Here is an 18224-nt window from a genome sequence, read left to right as displayed (position 1 = left end):
CTTCTAGCAGAAAGCATAGATGGAAGTCTTCTTGGCCTTGATCTTGGTGATGAATTTCTGGATGAGACAGCATTAGAAGACAACCAAAGGAAATACTCAGTGAGAAAGGCTATATCACACAAAAGGCTTCTGCACATCAAACCCACAATAAACAAAAATCTCCAAAGAGATAAAATGATCTTCATTTCCAAGAATGAAGGCATCACATCTCCTGATTTCAAACCATATAATAAAGCCATGGTACTCATAAAGGCATAGTATCAAGGTTAAAAGTACCACATAGGCCAGTGAGACAAGCTAGAGAATCTAGAAATAAACCATATGATCAACTAATCTTTAACAAGAAAACAAGAACTATGTGATGGAAAAAGCAACTTTAAAAAGGATAAATGCTTATAAATTATATATATGATATAATGTTTACGTCTGAAATACATAAGGAAATCAATACAACTCAATAGCAATATATAAATAACCCAAATTGAGAACTGCATGATGCTGTTCCAAAGAAGACTTAAAAATGTTCAATAGGTATATGAAAAAATTGTCTCATGTCACTGATAAATGGAAAACTGTAAATTAAAACCAGGCAGTAGGTCACCTCTTACCTATTATTGGGGTTACGAAAAACAGACACAACACATGTTGGTAAGAGTGTGGAGAAATAAAATGATACATTGCTGATGGAAGTGTTAGTTTATGGAAAGCACTACACATTTTCTTGAAAATAAAAATCTAAGTTAAAAGTACTATGTGATCCAACCATTCTACTTCTGGATTTTTCTTCAAAGGATATGAAGTCCCCTTTTAAAGAGACCACATGCTTATTGAAGCATTACTCATTTTAATCATATGGGAACAATCTAAGTATCCATCAATACATACATTACGACGAAAATATTATGTTTTTACAACAAAATATTATTTATCCAAAAGTGAAGAAATTTTCACAATTTAGGGCAACATGGATGAATCTCGAAGACAGTACCTAAGTTAATTAAGAAATAATCAAACAACTCAAGATCTCACTTATATGTGAAATCTAAAAACCTCAAAACTCACAGAAGTAGAAAGTAGAACAGTGACTGCCTAGATCTCAGAATTAGAAAAATATTGGTCAAAGTTATAAGTTGAATCAGTGCTGAAGATCTAATGGACAACATGCTTTTCCAACTCAATAAAGTATATATATCCAATTTTTCTAGTAATCAATGTACTTATTAATTGATTGTGGTTATCATTATACAATGTATAGATATATCAAATTATGCTGTGTGCCTTGAATATATATATAATTTTATTGTCATATAGAAATTGTGCATAACAATGGCTTTCATTATGACATTTTTGTACATGTGTATATTGTACTTTGATCGTATTCATTACCCTCTCTTATTGCTTACTCACTTCCATCCTCTGCCCAAACAGTCCTCCTTCTGCTTTCCTGTCTATTTTTCATAAACCAATGAGTTTCATTAAGGTTTTTACAAAAACATAGGTTTGCAGGTATTTTACAGAAGCACAAGTAATTTACCAATGCCTTCAATGCTGAAGTAAATATCTTTTCCTCCCCCAGTAATCATTAATTGCTTATACATCCTCAGGGAGAAGTAAGGACCTCTAGGTCCCTCCATGTTAGCAATAAATATATGTAATTTTGATTTACTGATTATGCATACATAAAGCTATGGGGAAAAATTTAAATAAAAATACAACATTTATTATATGTAACTATGAATGACATGCCCATGATACGAGTTAATAGTATAGGAATAGTTAGGAAATACTAAAAATTAAGATATTGTAGCAAGTCTAACTACAACTTAGAGCCCTGAGGCATGCTTGTGTAGAGAAAAAAAAGTTAGAAAATAAATCTGTCCAAAAAAATATCAAGTGGTATGAATGAGAATGGTTCCCATAGGTTCATATATTTGAATGCTTAGTCCCCAGTTGGTGAGCTGTTTGGGAAGGATTATTAGATGTAGTCTTGTTGAAGAAAGTGTGTCACTGGGAATGGGCTTGGAGGTTTCAAAAGCTCATGCCAGCTCATTCTACCTACCTGTCTGTCTGTCTGTCTGTCTGTCTGTCTGTCTGTCTGTCTATCTGTCTAATCTATCTATCTCTTCCTGTTATCTGTGGATCAGGACACAAAGCTCCCAACTACCGCTCCAGCACTATGGCTACCTGCTTCCTACCATGAAGATCATGGACTCACCTTATAAAACTATGTGAGCTTCCAAATAAATGCTTTTTTACATAAGAATTGCCTTGGTTGATCATGGTCTCTTCACAGTTAATGAACAGAAACTAAGACACCAAGAAGCCATTTATAGTCCATAAATACAGGCCATTCTTGTTAAATTAAAATTTAAATTGGGTTACTTTTTTGGTCTTTTGAGACAGGGTTTTTCTGTGTAGCTTTGGAATCTGCTGTGAAACTCATTCTATAAACCAGGCTACCCTTGAACTCACAAAGATCCAACTGTTTCTGCCTCCCGATGTTGGGATTAAACATGTGTGTCACCACTGCCCAGCAGATTACATTTTCTTTCAGTGTAAACTCTTCAAAGTACACATCTATTGTATACAGACATAAACTGTCATGTCCTAAGGTTTTATTTTTAGTTTAGTTTTGTTTGTTTTAAGTTGGAAAATAACTGTATTTGTTCTAGGGAGTTGGCCAGATTCCTCTCAGAATTTCTGAAGCTACTTCTTGATGCCAACAGCCTTGGTGACCTTGAACACATTGAAGCACAAAGTCTAGCTCAGAGGCATTTACTCTCCCATAGTGAAATGTTACTGATCTGTATGTCCATAAAACAGGGTGACAGGTACACATGCAGGTTCTTGTGGTACTTCTCAAAGAGATTGTACTTTCAGATGTGATAGAGATGGTCCTAGCAGATGACAATGGTCCTCTGCATCTTCATCTTGATCATGACATCAAATAGGAGCCAATCTTGGATGGAGATGTTACCAATGAAGGGGCATTTCTTTCCTATGCTGGTGCCCTTGATGACAATCTTCAGTGTCTTAAAGCCTAGGCCAGTGTTTTTGTAGTACTGAGGTAGCTTTTCTTTGCTGGTTTCTCTGAGAAGAACACATTTCTGGTTTTGAATGATTGTGGGCTAATTTTAGTATGTACCAAATGTCTAAATGTCACCATTTTTCTGGAAGCCTGAGAAAAAGAGAGGTGGACTCCCATTCTCCCAAGTTTCCTTATTTACTATGCAAGATCTGGACAGGTCATATGATTTTAAGGGAAAATATTTATTTGGGTAAAAAGATTAGAAGTAGGAGGAGTATAGATATGATCACCAGTGTTCATCATTCTTGCATTGCCTGTAGCCTCTACTGCATATCATTCTTGCATGGTTCATGGCCTCCTGCTGTGGAGCAATCTTTGCACACTGTAAACATGTATTACTCTTATTGGTTAATAAAGAACCTACTGCCCTATAGCAGGGCAGAGGAGATTGGAAAAGAAAACAAGACTAAGAGAATTCTCTGAAAAAGAAGGGCAGAGTCAGTGGAAGTTGCCAGGAGACACAGAGAAAGTAAGACATGATGGAGGACAGGTAAAACCATGAGCCATGTGGCAATACATGGGTTAATTTAAGTTGTAAGAGCTAGTTAGTAATAAGCCTGAGCTATTGGTTGAGCATATATAATTAATATAAGCCTCAGTGTGTTTGTTTGGGAGTTGCTGAGAAGACAGAAACTTCAGCCTACAGCCTCTACTGCTCATCATTCTTTCACGGTTTGTGTGGCCTCCAGTAGCCTCACACATCATTTTTGTATGGTCTACATCTCCTTGAGTATTAGTGGAACCCACGACTATAGTAACATAGTACTCCTGGGATTATGTTACCTCATAAGCCTAAAGGGACATAAGCCTAGTGGGTCTAATCTTAACACATCAGCCCTCCAAACTAGTTTTTTCCTCCAGAGACCAGCATAAGAGGGAGTTGGAAAGAATCCAAATGTAAGAAGGACTTGATGTACTTTTGAGGTTTTCAAAATGGAGGAGACCCTTTAAAAAGGAATGTGGGTTGCCTCCAAGAATAGCAGTTTAGTACCCCATGATTGACAAGTAGCCAGGAAATGAGAATCTATAGTTGCAAAAAAGTGAAGCCTACAACGGGAATGAGCTTAAAGACAAATACTTCCTCAGAGCTTCCAGAAGAGAGACCAACTTAACAATGCCTTGACATGGTTTTCTAAGATCCTGTGCATAGACGTTCACCTCAAGTCCTACTCACATACCTATGAAATAATAAGTGATAGTTTTTAAGAAGACAAACTTAAAATTCAACCTAACTTAAAACTACAACCTCCTTTCATACTATCACTTAATAGTGACATTCTACAAAGAATCATTTGTTGATATATTTTCTTTAAATAAGTATGAAACCCAAAGAATAAAATTCCTGGCATAGATATCCAAAAATTGTATTTCCTGAGTTCCATTGACTGTTCCTTGCCCTGCATTCATTCCCCAGTCTGCACTCTGAACTTCCTTCCTGCTCACTAAACTCAACCCATATTTGGACCCAATGGTGTCTAAGATCAAATTTGACAAACTGGGCCATCAATGTAAAATGAAACATACTACAGTTTAGTAAGATTTCACTTATGAGGTTGAGAAGTAGGAAATGTCCCTAGGTATCATGTGATAGAAGCTTCTTTGAAAGTCCTAGAACATGGAGCCAATCGACCAATGTTTGTCAACACTTTTAACATCTCTTTCTTCGACTGGAAGCTGCAAATACAGGACATGGGATCATTGAACTTAATGGTTTGGATTTTCCATGTATTTCTTTAGGATACTATTATCAAACAGCAGGCCAGAGGAGGACATTTTCAGCTGTCCCCAGACCTAGCAAAAGGTTGTATCAAGTTGTTCACAAGCATTTTTATTGGTCTGTCTGTGATCTACGAGGAAAGTCTGTCTGCTTATGCCATTTATCTCACTAGCAGTGAAGAGAGATAGACTTAGATTAGAGGGGAAGATAGAAATATGAAGATGACGGGTGGCTTTCTACTGCTAGGCTATAAGAGAATCCCTGTGTAATGATTGATACTTTGGGGAAATCACCAGGAGTTGAAATTAATTTCTTAGCCTGGAACTTTTATTTGGCACATGAAGAATTAAGACATAGCTAAAATCAAATATCTTTTATTGGTCATAATTCTCCTCAGTAAAAATTACTTTGTGCCATCACCCACAAATCCTTATTTCTACTCCAAGGCATTGATTCACAAAGTGACATCATCACTCACATGTATTTTTAACCTGAAACAATTAATGTCCTTAAGCACAATTACATTGTTTACTCTTATGTGAGTCAAAAACTAAAAATAGGATTGAGGGATCCTTGTTCTACCTGACTCAGCCTTGAAATATTATTTTCACAGGTAAGTATTTAATAGTAGTATAAGGAGTGAAAGATTTAAAGCTGTAAGCAAATTTTCAAAATACATTTTTAGTCCTTCGAGCTTGACTTTCCCTATATACCATATATATATATATATATATATATATATATATATTGTGCCTCCATGTTTCCTTTTCCTTGTTCGTTGTTTTTGCTTTTGTATTATTTTAGTTTTATGACAGAATCTTTTGTATCCTGGATGGCCTCAAAAGGGCTGTGTAGCTGAGAATGACTTCTGATCCTCCTTTAGTTAATCGGGAATTAACTAAAATTCAAGTAACTGGGTAGATTTATGAAGGATTTTTCTTAATTAGTTCATTTGAAGTGGGAAGACCCACCTTTTTTTTTCTCAAAGTTTATTAAATTATAAAAGTTTCCATTTCCGCCCCTCCTCCCAACACCCTCCCACTCCCCCCACTCCCTCTCCTCCTCACTCTCCATCCCTAAGGGCAGTCAGGGTTTCCTGCCGTGTGGGAAGTTCAAGTTCCTCCCCCTCCCTCCAGGTCCAGGAAGGTGAGTATCCAAACAGACTGGATCCCCAAAATCCAGTATATGCAGAGAAAACAAGTCCCACTGTCATTGTCAATGGCTTTTCAGAAAGACTTCGGGCCAGCCACATTCAGAGAATCCGGCCACATTCAGAGAATCTGGTTGGATCATGTGCTCGTTCAGTCCCAGTCCAACTGGCCTTGGTGAACTCTCATTAGATCAGTCCCCTTGTAATTTCCTTTTTCATGTTCTTCCTCCTTCTGCTCCTCATTTGGACCTTGGGGGGCTCAGTCCGGTGCTCCAATGTGGGTCTCCGTCTGCATCGCCATCCATCGTCAGATGAAGGTTCCCTCTGGTGTTGCCTTCTTTTCTCAAGTTCTCTTTCCTTCTGCTTCTCGTTTGGACCTAGGGAGTTAAGTCCAGTGTTCCAATGTGGGTCTCTGTCTCTATCTCCATCCATCGCCAGATGAAGGTTCTATGGTGATAAGCAAAATATTCATCAGTATGGTTATGGGCCAAGGCCGGTTCAGGCACCCTCTCCTCTGTCCAGAGAACAATCTGGGGATCTCTCCTTGGACCTGGGATCCCATTTATAATCAAGTCTCTTGTAAACCCTAAAATGACTCCCTTAGTTGAGATATATTGGGAAGACCCACTTTTAACCCAGATCTTTTGTGGTGGAAGAACCACCTATAATCTGGGCCACACCTGGTGGCAACCTTTATAAAGGACATGGAAGAAGGGGGCTTTCACTCTTTGCCTACTTGTCTTCACTCTCACTGGCAAGACCTTTCCTTTCCTGGAATTAGAGCCTACTTCTTTGGGATCCTGGCATATACTGAAGACCAACTGAGACATCCAGACTCATGGAGTTCAGAACTATTGGATTAGGACCTTTCATTGGTAGACAGCTATTGCTGAAATAGCTGAACCTCAGTCTGTAATCTATTCGTTCATTCTAATAAACCTGTGTGTGTATGTGTGTGTGTGTGTGTGTGTGTGTGTGTTATGTTTGTATGTGAATGGATCATTCTATAAGTTTTGGGTTTTTTTCTAGAGCAATGGTTCTCAATTTCTGGGTAATCGCCTAAAGGGGTCGCATATTAGATACCCTTCATATCAGATACTTCCATAACAGTTCATAAAAGCAGCAAAATTACAGTTATAAAGTAGTAATAAAATAATTTTATGGTTGGGCGTCACCATAGCATTAGGGACTGTATTAAAGGGTTATAACATTACGAAGGTTGAGAATCACTGCTCTAGAGAACCCTGACCAATACAGACCCCATCTGGCTTGACCCTGTGAAGGCCCTATGCATGACCACAGTACCTGTGATTTCCTCTGTACATCTGGCCTGGTGGGTCTAGAAGACACTGTTTCTTGGCATCATTCATCATCTCTGAGTTTCACAGTCTTTTCACCGCCTCTTCCACATAGGTACTATAGGAAATTTTTTAAGATCTTAATTGTTGTCCAAATATTGGTAACTATTATTTAAATATTAATGCTTAATTTAAGTGTAGAAGAAAAATATCAGCTCTCTGATAAAGAGGTACTAATCAGGCTCTTGGAGAAAGCTGGCTGGCAAAAATGTGTACACATCATCCTCTGGTCTTGCTGCCCCTTGTCTTAGCTGCTCTTCTACTGCTGTAGGCACACCATGACCACGGCAACTCTTATAAAAGAAAGCATTTAATTTGGGGCTTGTTTCTAATTTCAGTGAATTAGCCCACAGCAGGAAGAGAATGCAAGAGACAGACACTGAACCTAGTGTAGGCTTTTAAAACCCCAAATATATTCTCAGTGACACATCTCCTCCGGCAAGGATCCACCTCCTCAAAAAGGGTATACCTCCTAATCCTTTCCAAACAAGTCTTCAACTGGTGACTAAGCACACAAATACAGAAGCCTATGTGGGTCTTTTGCACCCAAATCACATTTCCAACTCCTGACCAGGCAAGCAGAGGTAGGCAGAAGAGAAGGCCTCTCTGCATCCTTTGGACAATTGAGGTAGTGAGACCAAGAAGACACAGAAGAGAAGAAGAGATAAGACATATTCATTAGCTTTCTTGTTGCTGGAACAAACCCCTGACAAAAATCAGCTTAAGAGCGGTTTCATTTTGTCATATAGCCCCAGGGCATGCAATCCATGCTGAATGTGAAGACAGGGACCAGCAGTGTGAGGAGCTGGTCACTTTGCAAATCAGGAAGCAGTTTTCTTTTGGTTTGGCTTTGTTTATTGTTTGTCTTTTTAGTGGTTTATGAATTTATCAGTGCTAACGTGAGTGGCAAGGTCCTACACTAAAAGTCTAGAGTCATTAACTGATATGGGATTCCCCTCTGTATGCTGTAAATATGTTTTACTATCATTGGTTATTAAAGAAACTGTTTTAGCCAATGGCTTAGTAAAGTCAGGAGGGAAATATGGAGCAAAGACATAGAGAGAACAATCTGGGGACCTCTCCTTGGGCCTGGGAACCCCTCCAGAATCAAGACTCTTGCAAACCCTAAAAGGGCTCCCTTAGTTAAGATATATACTTCCCTAGTCCCATATCCATCCTTTCTCCCCCCTCCCATTTCCCCAAGCCATCCCCAATCCTCCTCCTCCTCCCTTCTCTCTAACCATCTCCCCTTACTTCCATCCCCCACCCCACCCCCCTGCACCCAAGTTTGCCTGGCAATCTTGTCTACTTCCAATATCCAAGAGGATAACTATAAGATTTTCTTCAGGTTCACCTTCTTATTTAGCTTCTCTAGGATCACGAATTATAGGCTCAAAGACCTTTAACTATGGCTAGAATCCACTAATGGGTGAGTACATACCATATTCCTCTTTTTGGGTCTGGCTTACCTCACTCAGTAAAGCATTTTCTATTTCCATCCATTTGCATGCAAAATTCAAGATGTCATTGTTTTTTACCGCTGAGCAAAACTCTAATGTGTATATGTTCCACACCTTTTTTAACCATTCTTCTATTGAGGGGCACCTAGGTTGTTTCCAGATTCTGGCTATTACAAATAGTGCTGCTATGAACATAGTAGAACAAATGCTTTTGTAGTATGATAGGGCATCTCTTGGGTATATTCCCAAGATAATGCTGAGTCCTGAGGGAGGTTGACTCCCAGTTTCCTGAGAAACCGCCACACTGATTTCCACAGTGGCTGCACAAGTTTGCATTCCCACCAACAATGGATGAGAGTTCCCCTCTCTCCACATCCTCTCCAGCATAGGCTATCATTGGTGTTTTTGAGTTTGGCTATTCTGACAGGTGTAAGATGGTATCTCAAAGTGGTTTTGATTTGCATTTCCCTGATCGCTAAGGAGGTTGAGCATGACCTTGAGTGCCTTTTGGCCATTCGAAGTTCATCTGTTGTGAATTTTCTGTTCAGTTCAGTACCCCATTTTTTAATTGGGTTAATTAGAGTTTTAGTGTCTAGTTTCTTGAGTTCTTTGTATATTTTGGAGATCAGACCTTTGTCTGATAAGGGGTTTGTGAGGATTTTCTCCCAGTCCGAAGGTAGCCTTTTTGTCTTACTGACAGTGTCCTTTGCTTTACAGAAGCTTCTCAATTTCAGTAGGTCCCATTTATTCATTGATTCTCTTATTGACTGCGCTCCCAGATTGTTCCCTGGGCAGCGGAGAAGAGCATACCTGATCTGGCCCTGGTCCATAACCATACTGATGAATATTTTGTATATCACCATAGATCCTTCATCGGGAGATGGATGGAGATAGAGACAGAGACACACATTGGAACACTGGACTGAGCCCCCAAGGTCCAAATGAGGAGCAGAAGGAGAGAGATCATGAAAAAGGAAATCAGAACCGTGTGGGGTGCGTTCACCCTTGGATACAAGGGGACTAATCGAATGAGAGCTCACCAAGGCCAGCTGGACTGGGACTGAACGAGCATGTGATCAAACCGGAGTCTCTAAATGTGACTGACATGGGGGCTGACTGAGAAGCCATTGTCAATAGCACTGGGTCTTGTTTTGTCTGCATGTACTAGCTTTCTGGGATCCTAGTTTGTTTGGATGCTCACCTTCCTAGACCTGGAGGGAGAGGGGAGGAACTTGAACTTCCCACAGGGCAGGAAACCCTGACTGCTCTTAGGACTGGAGAGGAAGGAGGGGAGGGAGTTGGGGGGGAGGAGGAGAGGGAGTGGGGGAAATGGGAGGGTATGGGGAGGAGGGGAGGAAGTGGAAATTTTTATAAACAAACAAACAAACAAATAAATAAATAAATAAATAGAAAAAAAAAGACATAGAGAAAAAATAGGCGGTGTCAGAAAAACGCCATGGACCTGCTGAAGGAAAAAGTCACCAGCAGCCAGCCAGCACCTTACTGGTAGACCACAGCCTCATGGTGACTTGCAGATTAATAGAAATGGGTTAATGTAAGATGTAAAAGTTAGCTAGAAATATGCATAAGCTCTTGACATGACAGTATTTTAATTAATATAGTTTTTGTGTGATAATTCGCATCCAGGCAGCCTGGAAACAAACAAGCAGTCGCTACCTACAATTAACATTGGTTGTCATAGCTGTGCACACAGTTGCTACCCAACCAGAAGGTTCTTTATGATGAAACTCAGTTGTTATCCGGTCTCACATACAAGCACACTCACAGACTCTTACACACACACACACACCACAATGTTCCCACAACAGACTTCTCTCTTTTCCTTCTTTGAACCTCATCTCTTTTTTTTTGGAAAACATTCTCTTTTTTATCTTTGTCTCCTAATGCTCATTTAACTTTGTGTTTCCTGTTCTCTACCCTAAGTTCCCTCTATTACTATTTTACAAGGAAGTATTATTGTTATTATTATTATTATTATTATTATTATTATTATTTTGGTCAAGAAAACTTTAACTAATATCTTCTAAAGCAGGCAAGTTGAGTTTTTAATCCCTTTTTGAAAAGCCAGTAAAGTACATTCTTTTACTAAAAGATTCTTGAATATTATTTTTCCTCTAAAATTGTGAATACTCAACAGAAAAAGAATTTCTTGAAAGGAAATTTATCACCCTGGGCCAAAGGATAAGCAGCAATTCCATGATTTTGTAGGCATAGAATATGAAAGAAAATCTAATTTATTATAACCATATTATTTAAAACCTCACATTAAAATTCTAAAATGCAGTGATATAAAATATAGAAATTATCCTTTAAGTAACCTCTTTTCCCTGGGTAATTGGGCGACTCTTCATTTGCAACTATCAAAAGGCTAGCCCCTGCCTATGCACCGAAGATTTTGTCTTATTTCTTTTTAAGATATTTTATTTTTAATGAGCACATAGAAATTCCACATATTTTAAAAATACAGTATGACATTTTCAAACATGTATTCAGTGCTTACTGATCTGATTAGAGTACCTGGCCTGTCACCTCAAAAAATATTTATCAGGCCTTGATGTTGGAAACAACAAAATTCCTCTTGACTGGCTGGTTTTGAACTACTAATAGTCAATAATGGTTATTCTATGCAATAGAACATTTATAGTCATCCCTCTTGTCCAACTGCACCCCTGAAACCATCACCACATTCCCTTTCTTCCTGCCTACACTCTTTGCAGACTTTCAGAACCAGAAATCTATGCTTTGTACTTCTCACATAAGTGAAAACACTTAACATTTGTCTTTCTGAGTATACAGAAGTTGTTATGCAAGTTGTCAAATGTCTAAAATCTAAACCAAGAAACACAGGAGATCTTTGTTTTTCTTAACATGGTCAAAATAATGGGTTCTTGTGAACAAGCTTCCCAACTCAAATCATGATTTTAAAGCATGAACTCTATAAATCAAAAGATTCTTTCGGGGATGGTAAGACTTCTAGTTGTAGATAATAACAAAGTATATTCTCCCCTTTACTAAATAAGGATACCTAATTTTTTTATATATAAATTTTATTCTTAGAAGCCAGCAACACAGTCACGATGGACCAGAAAGGCCCCCATCCCCAGAAGTAGGAACAGGGAAATGAGAAAGAAACACAGATACACTGAGCCCCCAAAACTAGAAACTGATCCAGGTGGTGGTAGTGCACACCTTTAATCTCAGCACTTGGGAGACAGAGGTAGGCAGATCTCTGTGAGTTCGAGGCCAGCCTGGTCTACAAGAGCTAGTTCCAGGACAGTTAGAGTTGTTATACAGAAAAACACTGTCAAAAAAAAAAAAATAGAAACTGAGCAAGGAAGATAAAGAAACCCGGAGAGACATCAAGAGGTCCAGAGACACTCTAAGATATATTCATAACATTAGAACCCTGAAGTCAGTGGGAGAGAGACAGAGGTGGAAAGTGAGTAAAACTCCTGATAGCAGAGACTGCAAAGAAAAAGGGTAGGGCACAGGGTGTGAAACTCTGGGGGTATGGACTGATCCATCCCATGCTACCCCCACACACAACTTTCTGTGCAGGGTGCAGCCTGGAAGTATACTTTTAAGGAGCCTGATTTTTTTATTGGTATTTCCAACCCAGTACAAACATTTATATTTATCTATGTATATGAAAATTTGTGCAATTTCACATACAGCTTAGCTTGGTTAAAACACAACTGAAAGTCAAATTCTTTCTTCCTCGTTAATGCACCAAATCATTAGAACAAGGTCTGTGATTCTCATCCTGGACACCTGCTGAGGATCATGTCAAATTAAATGGATGGTTGGGTGATGATGATGACAACGTATGAAATGTATGAGCATCATCTCTAATATCTACAATAATAATAAAAAGTGGATTTTTGAGGAGGAGGGAGAAGCTTCTGCCTCACAGTTCATCATCAAGGAAAGCCAGGACAGAAACTCAAGCACGGCAAGAACCTGGAGGCAGGAGCTGATGTGGAAGCCATGAAAGGGTGCTGCTTACTGACTTGCTCCCCATTGCTTGCTCATACAACAAGTATGCTTTCTTATAAAACCCAGGAATGACACCATCCAGAATGGTTTGGCCCTCTCCCATCAATCACTAATTAAGAAAATGCCTTACAAGCTTGTCTATGACCCTATCTTATGGAGGCATTTTTAATTTTTATAAATTAATTAATCATTTCCCAGCCAATCACATTTCCCCTCCCTCCTTTCATCATAGTCCCTCCTCTCAACGTCCCTCTCATGCCCCCCCATCCATGTCTCTTTTCTCCTCAGAAAAGGGTGGGCCTCCCATGTATACCAGCCAGCCATGGCAGAAAGAAGGCTACTTTTTTTTTAAATTTTTGTTTGTTTAATTCAGTTTTTTGTTTTTTTTTATTAAATTATAATAGTTTCCATTTCAGCCCCTCCTCCCAACACCCTCCCACTCCCCCCACTCCCTCTCCTCCTCCCTCTCCATCCCCTAAAGCAGTCAGGGTTTCCTGCCCTGTGGGAAGTTCAAGTTCCTCCACCCCTCCCTCCAGGTCCAGGGAAGGTGAGAGTCCAAACAGACTGGAGCGCCAAAATCCAGTATATGCAGAGGAAGCAAGTCCCAGTGTCATTGTCAATGGCTTTTCAAAAAGGCTCCAGGCCAGCCACATTTAGAGAATCTGGTTGGATCATGTCCTCGTTCAGTCCCAGTCCAACAGGCCTTGGTGAGCTCTCATTATATCAGTCCCCTTGTATCAGTGGGTGCTCGCATCCCTCGCAGTCCTGATTACTTTTTTTATTTTCTTCATCCTTCTGTTCCTCATTTGGACCGTGGAGTGCTCAGTTCGGTGTTCCAATATGGGTCTCCATCTGTATCGCCATCCAACGTCGGATGAAGGTTTCCTCTGCCCTTGCCTTCTTTGCTCACGTTCTCTTTCCTTCTGCTTCTCGTTTGGACCTAGGGAGCTAGGTCCAGTGTTCCAACGTGGTTCTCCGCCTCCATCTCCATCCATCACCAGATGAGGGTTCTATGGTGACATGCAAAATATTCATCAGTATGGTTGTGGGCCACGGCCGGTTCAGGCACCCTCTCCTCTGTCCAGAGAACCATCTGGGGATCTCTCCTTGGACCGGGGATCCCCTTTATAATCAAGTCTCTTGTAAACCCAGGAGCACAGACAATAAGAGAAACAATAAATAAATGGGACCTACTGAAACTGAGAAGCTTCTGTAAAGCAAAGGACACTGTCAGTAAGACAAAAAGGCTACCTTCTGACTGGGAAAAGATCTTCACAAACCCTTCAACAGATAAAGGTCTGATCTCCAAAATATACAAAGAACTCAAGAAACTAGACACTAAAACTCTAATTAACCCAATTAAAAAATGGGGTACTGAACTGAACAGAGAATTCACAACAGATGAACTTCGAATGGCTAAAAAGCACTTAAGGTCATGCTCAACCTCCTTAGCGATCAGGGAAATGCAAATCAAAACAACTTTGAGATACCATCTTACACCTGTCAGAATAGCCAAACTCAAAAACACCAATGATAGCCTATGCTGGAGAGGATGTGGAATGCGGGGAACACTCATCCATTGTTGGTGGGAATGCAAACTTGTGCAGCCACTGTGGAAATCAGTGTGGCGGTTTCTCAGGAAACTGGGAGTCAACCTCCCTCAGGACCCAGCAATTCCACTCTTGGGAATATACCCTAGAGATTCCCTAACATACTACAAAAGCATTTGTTCTACTGTGTTCATAGCAGCACTATTTGTAATAGCCAGAACCTGGAAACAGCCTAGGTGCCCCTCAATAGAAGAATGGTTAAAAAAGGTGTGGAACATATACACATTAGAGTTTTATTCAGCGGTAAAAAACAATGACATCTTGAATTTTGCATGCAAATGGATGGAAATAGAAAACGTTTTACTGAGTGAGGTAAGCCAGACCCAAAAAGAGGAATATGGTATGTATTCACACATAAGTGGATTCTAACCATAATTAAAGGTCTTTGAGCCTATTATTCGTGATCCTAGAGAAGCTAAATAAGAAGATGAACCTGATGAAGATTATTTAACTATCCGCCAGGAGGTAGGAAATAGACAAGAGTCCCAGGTATCCTCGGGTGTATGGGGGGGTGAGAGGGTTGTCGGAAAGGGAGAGGGTTAGAGAGAAGGGAGTAGGGGAGGATTGGGGAAAGATCGGGGGACTGGGATGGGGGGGAGGGAGGAAGGATGGATATGGGATCAGGCAAGTATATACCTCAACTAAGGGAATCATTTTAGGGTTTACAAGAAGGCTACTTTTATCTCTAGTCCTTAGAAGAGCATAGTGGACCCTCTAAAGTCACTAAGTTGTTCAAAGATATGCCACTAGGAGGCACTGGAAGTCTCCTGACTCCAAAGTCCTTAACTTCCTCACATGATGCTACCAATTTTGTGTGCCAGCATCCAATTCCCAACCAGCTTTGACCTTGCAATTCAGACAGTTCTTGGCAAGCCAGTACGAGGAGCTCCACCTGTTTGTCCAGCCCCAGCTAGAGAACAAAGAGTCTTATATCTTCAGATAGTCAACAGAATGTGGTAGAGGGTTTGACTAGAAGATAATGGTGAGACTCTCAAGCAGAATGAAGTGATCTGAAACAATCTTGGCTCCAACAATGTGTGGCAGATGTCGCTCAAAGCCTCAATCTTTCCTGTCTTCAAAAACTACCCATCTCCTGGATTTAGAGTGAGAAATTAAGAAAAGAGACTAAATTATTCAGCACTGACATGTATCAAACATAAATAAATGTTAGCAGTAATTATTGCAAAGAGTCAAAGTTAGTTTCACTCTGAGTGGTACTCTCTGGTCTTGTTTCCTTAGTTTGACTTTCAGGGAAAACGCAGGATAATTCTCAGACAGTAATGAAACTCTACATCCTCACTCCTCTTTTGTTGCTACTTCTCATATGCCATTATTCCTCCTCTCCAACCTTCATAAGTCGTAAAGAATAGACTAGAGAGACCACTAGACAACTGTTTTCCATTAGCTGTGCAAAACTCAAATGCTTTATGTAAGTATGAATCAAGTTAACCTGGTTCATAATACAGACTTACAACCAATCTGGAAATTTAAATGCAAACTTTAAAAAAAAAACTATATTTGTTTACTGTCACCTTGCTGTCCAAAATAGAATTTATTTCAAAGGACTAGCAAATTATCCATGTAGTTGACTGCAGTTTTATTGCACTAAAAGCTCTCTCAAAAGAAGCAGTCAACATCTATCAACACTCTTTCTACACAGCATTTCTATCTCCTATAGCTCTACTACAGACAGAAGCTCACCTAAATGCAAGAACACAGGCTCTTTCCTCTGATACATGCTTTAGTATACGTTGCCCCCAAGAAGACTATGTAAGATCATGTCAATTCACATTATAAAGAAATTTCAGGCTGGGCATTGGTGGCCCACACCTTTAAACCCAGCATTGGGAAAGCAGAGGCAGGTTGATTTCTGTGAGTTCTAGGACAACCTAGAAAAACAACAGAAAAAGTTTCAGGACAGCCATGGCTGTTAAACAGAGAAACCATGTCTTGAAAAACAAAAAGGAGGAGGATAAAGAAGAGGGAAAGAAAAAATAAATAAATTTCAAATCAGTTGTTTGTTAACATTAGAAAAGCAATCCATTTATAGAAAGAATTCCTCTGAGTCCAGAATACCTATGGAGAGTTTCCTCTGTAGGTGGTGATTTGAGACTTGCGCTACCTATCTCCACCCCCTCTGCTTAGTGATGCACAGGTGAGCAGAGATCTGTGCATCAAGTATCACATTTTAAGTCAAAACTGTCTGGAAAGATAGATTACAGTATAATAAATAGAAACAAGAATCTTGTGTCCACCACAGGTTACAATTATATGGAGAATTTTAACAAAAGCCAGCATCCCAACCCGCCTGAGCTAGGCAGATCAGACTCTCACAAGAAAGTTTTTAAAAGTTTTCCAAAAGGTATTGAGATAAATTGAAACTAGCTTGGCCCCAAGGTCCTTTTCACTCCCTTCCTTCATCTCAGGAACACACTCTATTTTCTCCTCCCTTGAGACTTGCCTACACACCTTTAAAATAAAAACTCGAGAAAAACAATTCCATTCTTATTCTACATGCCCATCCCCATTGTTTTGACAAGACAATTGCAAGCTTCAGCTACAAATAAAAGGCAAGTAGTCAGGGCATGTTTGAAGGTGTGATGAAAGCAACAGTTTCTGATGGAGGTGGGTCTTCTGTCTATGTGTTAATTTCATTGGTTAAGAAAGAAACTATTTGGATTTTTGATAGGGCAGGATTTAGATAGGTGGAGTCGACCGAACAGAATGCTGGGAGAAAAAAGCAGAGTCAGGCAGACTCCCTGAAGCTCCTCTCCAAGATGGACGCTGGCTAGACTCATGCCAGTAAGCCATGACCTCGTGGTGGCATACAGATTATTAGAAATGGGTTAGTCAAGATGTGAGAGTTAGCCAATAAGAGTCTAGAACTAATGGGCCAGGCAGTATTTAAAAGAATACAGTTTCTCTGTTTTTATTTCAGAGTATAAGCTAGACAGGCGGCTGGGAGCTGGGCTGCAGAAAGCAGCCCGCTGCTCCTTTTAGAAGTGGTGCCCCAACATGGTAACTAACTCCACATAAAACCTGAGAGGGCTTTAAAAGGAATTCTAGACACAAATATAGAGTTTAACACAACTTTTTGTTGTTTGCTAGGGCATGCTGTAGAGAGATTTCCTGATTCAGCAACAGCACCAGGAAAAAAGCTGCGCCATTTTAAAACGCGGCTTTCTGGGCCCTGCCGCAGGGGCAGACTCCGGCTGTGGTGTGTTTGTGTGTCTGCTCGGGATTGGGAGGAAAGTACTCTGAAACTGTGCCAATGGCTCAGCGCTCCCTGCCTGGACAGACTGTGGGATCAGGCTTAGGCAGATGGGAGAGCATGGCAGATTTCTACCGCCATACAGAGAGATGTTTCCAGGCTGCTCAGTGTTCTGCATGGCAGATTAGGCTGTAACTGAGATAAAAAGCTCATTCTCAGAGTTAAAATGCTGAGTGTGGCTCCTACCTGGAGGCAAAAAAAAAAAAAAAAAAAAAAAAAAAAAGCCGTGCAATTAATGCCTTAAAAAAAAGGATAAAGTCTTTAAAGAGACAGAGTACAGATAGTTATAGATTAAAACAAAGAAAAATAAGCCACATAAAAATGAAAAATTCACAAAGAGTTTGGATTCTGTATATTGTATTTTCTTTAAATTTATTGACTGTAAAGGAGCTAAGTACAGAGAGACATTTCATTGTATGGGCTGCTAGGCTAAACCACCATGTATATTATTATAAAAGTATTATGACTGCAAAATTTGGGTCTAAGGACACGATGCTTTGGAAAGGTGGTTTTTCTTTTGTTTTCATAGAGGATGAGACCCTGTGGATTGCTT

General features: G+C 39.8%; 1 pseudogene; it reads right to left on the bottom strand.

Moving 5' to 3' along the window:
* Positions 1 to 2691: 2691 nt before the first annotated feature.
* LOC125400001 (small ribosomal subunit protein uS17 pseudogene) overlaps positions 2692 to 18224 on the bottom strand; it is a 51559-nt pseudogene continuing 36026 nt past the window's right edge.

This window comes from Myodes glareolus, chromosome 27 (genome assembly GCF_982192425.1).
Source record: "Myodes glareolus chromosome 27, mMyoGla1.1, whole genome shotgun sequence".
Classification (NCBI taxonomy): domain Eukaryota; kingdom Metazoa; phylum Chordata; class Mammalia; order Rodentia; family Cricetidae; genus Myodes; species Myodes glareolus.
The sequence above is the reverse complement of the archived record's forward strand: the minus strand, read 5'-3'. Positions and strand labels throughout refer to the sequence as shown.